The sequence below is a fragment of the Triticum dicoccoides genome, chromosome 5B (genome assembly GCF_002162155.2).
Source record: "Triticum dicoccoides isolate Atlit2015 ecotype Zavitan chromosome 5B, WEW_v2.0, whole genome shotgun sequence".
Taxonomy (NCBI): Eukaryota; Viridiplantae; Streptophyta; class Magnoliopsida; order Poales; family Poaceae; genus Triticum; species Triticum dicoccoides.
Window position 1 is genome coordinate 275,911,725 of NC_041389.1, and position 4,813 is coordinate 275,916,537.

The window sequence follows — 4,813 nt, forward strand, 5'->3', positions numbered from 1 at the left end:
CCTCCATCGCCAATTTCATGATGCTCACCGCCGTGCGTGAGTAATCCCATCATAGGCTTGCTGGACGGTGATGGGTTGGATGAGATTTACCATGTAATCGAGTTAGTTTTGTTAGGGTTTGATCCCTAGTATTCATTATGTTCTAAGATTGATGTTGCTATGACTTTGCCATGCTTAATGCTTGTCAGTAGGGCCCGACTGCCATGATTTCAGATCTGAACCTATTATGTTTTCATGAATATATGTGAGTTCTTGATCCTATCACCGGGAAGTTATAGTTACCTACTACGTGTTATGATCCGACAAACCCCAGAGTGACAATAGTCGGGACACTTCCCGGTGATGAGCGTGGTTTGAGGAGTTCATGTATTCACTGCGTGCTAGTGATTTGGTCCGGCATTCTATTAAAAGGAGGCCTTAATATCCCTTAGTTTCCAATAGGACCCCGCTGCCACGGGAGGGTAGGACAAAAGATGCCATGCAAGTTATTTTCCATAAGCACGTATGACTATATTCGGAATACGTGCCTACATTATATTGATGAACTGGAGCTAGTTCTGTGTCACCCTATGTTATAATTGTTGCATGATGAATTACATCCGACATAATTATCCATCATTGATCCATTGCCTACGAGCTTTTCACATATTGATCTTTGCTTAGTTACTTCTCCGTTGCCACTGTTATGATCTCTACAAAACCGCTATTGTTACTTTTGCCACTGTTACTGTTACTTCCATACTACTTTGCTACTAAATACTTTGCTGCAGATATTAAGTCTTTCAGGTGTGGTTGAATTGACAACTCAGCTGCTAATACTTGAGAATATTCTTTGGCTCCCCTTGTGTCGAATCAATAAATTTGGGTTGAATACTCTACCCTCGAAAACTGTTGCGATCCCCTATACTTGTGGGTTATCAAGACCTTTTTCTAGCGTCGTTACCAGGGATCGTAGTTCTATTCTTTGAGTCACTTGGGATTTATATCTGTTGATCACGATGAAGAATTTTAAAGATGAAAGAACCAAGATTTTTCCCTCAACTACGAGGCGAGGTAAGGAACTGCCATCTAGCTCCACACTTGATTCACCTTCTATTTTGAGTAAACTTGCGACACCTACACCTGCTATTGATTCTGATATGTCGCATGTTATAGATGATGCCACTTCTGCTATGCATGATGCTTATGATGATACTACTTCTATGTTTGATAATAATGTGCCATTGGGTGAATTTCTTGATGAACAACTTGCTAGGGTTAGAGAGAATGAAATTATTGAAACTGATGATATTAATGAAAGTGGTGATGAAGATTCTCCCCCCTAGATATGAATTACCTTTTGTACCTGAGGGTTATGTTATGGATGAAGAAACTGCTAGAGACTTTCTTGCTTGCAATGATAGATATGATCTTAAGAAACTTTTAGCTAAGTTGAAAGAAAAGTCTTTGAAGAGAATGCAATATGACCCTGCTTTTGCTTCTTCACCTATCTGTGTTACTGATAAGGATTATGAATTCTCTGTCGATCCTGCTTTTGCTACTTCACCTATCTATGTTACTGATAAGGATTATGAATTCTCTGTCGATCCTGAGTTAATTACTTCGGTTGAATCTGACCCTTTCTATGGCTATGAATCTGAAACTGTTGTGGCACATCTTACTAAATTGAATTATATAGCCACCCTATTCACTCATGAGGAAAAATTCGCTAATATTATATTCTTAAATTGTTTCCTTTCTCATTAAAGGGTGATGCTAAAATATGGTTTAATTCTATTGCTCTTGGTTGTGTGCGTAGTCCCCAGGATATGATTTATTACTTCTCTGCAAAATATTTCCCCGCTCATAAGAAGCAAGCTGCCTTAAGGGAAGTATTTAATTTTGTGCAAATTGAAGAGAGTCTCCCACAAGCTTGGGGGGGGGGGCTTCTCCCATTACTTAATGCTTTGCCTAATCATCCTCTCAAGAAAAACGAAATACTTAATATCTTTTATAATGGACTAACTAATGCTTCCAGAGACCACCTGGATAGTTGTGCTGGTTTTGTTTTCAGGGAAAGAACTATTGAGCAAGCTGAATTGGTATTGAACAATATATTGAGTAATGATAATGATTGGACACTTCCTGAACCAACTCCTAAGCCAACTCCGAAGAAAAGGGGTATTCTATTTCTCAGTCCTGAAGATATGCAAGAGGCAAAGAAATCTATGAAATAAAAAGGTATTAAAGCTGAAGATGTTAAGAATTTACCACCTATTGAAGAAATACATGGTCTTGATAACCCGACACAGGTAGTAAAGGTAAATTCTCTCTATAGATTTGATAAGGGTGAAATCCCATCTACTAAGTTTGTCAGTCAATGCTTTGATGAGTTTGAAAATGTTATGGTTAAACAAGAAAACTTCAATGCTTATGTTGGTAGACAATTAAAACGTAATGCGTATATGGTTGAACACTTGAGTGATTATATGTCTAGAGTTAAAGGTGATCTTAAGCTTATTAGTAAACATGCTTCTATGGTTACCACTCAAGTAGAACAAATACTTAAGGCACAAGATGATCTGCTTAATGAATTAAATAATAAGAACAATGATAATGTTGTTAGAGTTATGGTAGAGGTGGTAAAATAACCCAGGAACCTTTGTATCCTGATGGCCATCCTAAGAGAGTTGAGCAAGATTCTCAGAGAACTAATACTGATACACCTAGTCCTTTTAAGAAAAAGAAAAAGAAAAATGATAGGACTTTGCATGCTTCTAGTGAACCTGTCATAGACACACTTGAGAATCCCAATGATATTTCTATTTCTGATCCTGAAACACAATCTGGTAATGAACATGAACCTAGTGATAATGTTAATGATGATGTTCATGTTGATGCTCAACCTAGTAATAACAATGAGGTAGAGATTGAACCTGTTGTTGATCTTGATAACCCACAATCAAAGAATCAACGTTATGATAAGAGAGACTTCATTGCTAGGAAGCACGGTAAAGAAAGAGAACCATGGGTTCAGAAACCCATGCATTTTCCTCCTAAGCCAGACAAGAAAAAGGATGATGAGGATTTTGAGTGCTTTGCTGAAATGATTAGACCTACCTTTTTGCGTATGCGTTTGACTGATATGCTTAAAATGAATCCTTATGCTAAGTACATGAAGGATATTATTACAAATAAAAGAAAGATTCCGGAAGCTGAAATTTCCACCATGCTTGCTAATTATACTTTTAAGGGTGGAATACCAAAGAAACTTGGAGATCCAGGAGTACCCACTATACCATGCTCCATTAAAAGAAACTATGTTAAAACTGCTTTATGTGATCTTGGGGCCGATGTTAGTGTTATGCCTCTCTCTTTATATCGTAGACTTGAATTGAATAAGTTGACACCTACTGAAATATCTTTGCAAATGGCCGATAAATCAACCGCTATACTGATACGTCTCCAACGTATCTATAATTTTTGATTGTTCCATGCTATTATATTACCCCTTTTGGATGTTTATGGGATTTATTTTACACATTTATATCATTTTTGGGACTAACCTATTAACCAGAGGCCAAGCCCATATTGCTGTTTTATTGCCTGTTTCAGTATTTCGAAGAAAAGGAATATCAAATGGAGTCCAAACGGAATGAAACCTTCGGCAAAGTTATTTTTGGAACAGAACCAATCCCAGGAACTTGGAGTGCAAGCCAGGGAATCATCGAGGAGGCCACGAGATAGGGGGCGCGTGCCCTACCCTCTTGTGGGCCCCTTGAGGCTCCCCCGACCGACTTCTTTAGCCTATATAAGCCTACATACCCTAAAAACATCGATAATAAAGATAGATCGGGAGTTCCGCCGCCGCAAGCCTCTGTAGCCACCAAAAACCTCTCGGGAGCCCGTTCCGGCACCCTGCCGGAGGGGGAACCCATCACCGGTGGCCATCTTCATCATCACGGCGCTATCCATGACGAGGAGGGAGTAGTTCACCCTCGGGGCTGAGGGTATGTACCAGTAGCTATGTGTTTGATCTCTCTCTCTCTCTCTCTCTCGTATTCTCTCTATGGCACGATCTTGATGTATCGCGAGCTTTGCTATTATAGTTGGATCTTATGATGTTTCTCCCCATCTACTCTCTTGTGATGAATTGAGTTTTCCCTTTGAAGTTATCTTATCGGATTGAGTCTTTAAGGATTTGAGAACACTTGATGTATGTCTTGTCGTGTTTATCTATGGTGACAATGGGATATCACGTGCCACTTGATGTATGTTTTGGTGATCAATTTGCGGATTCCGCCCATGAACCTATGCATAGGGGTTGGCACACGTTTTCGTCTTGACTCTCCAGTAGAAACTTTGGGGCACTCTTTGAAGTACTTTGTGTTGGTTGGATGAATCTGAGATTGTGTGATGCATATCATATAATCATGCCCACGGATACTTGAGGTGACAATGTAGTATCTAGGTGACATTAGGGTTTTGGTTGATTTGTGTCTTAAGGTGTTATTCTAGTACGAACTCTTGAATAGATTGATCCGAAAGAATAACTTTGATGTGGTTTCGTACCCTACCATAATCTCTTCGTTTGTTCTCCGCTATTAGTGGCTTTGGAGTGACTCTTTGTTGCATGTTGAGGGATTGTTATATGATCTATCTATGTTATCATTGTTGAGAGAACTTGCACTAGTGAAAGTATGAACCCTATGCCTTGTTTCCTATCATTGCAATACCGTTTACGCTCACTTTTATCATTAGTTACCTTGCTGTTTTTATATTTTTCAGATTACAAATACCTTTATCTACTATCCATATTGCACTTGTATCACCA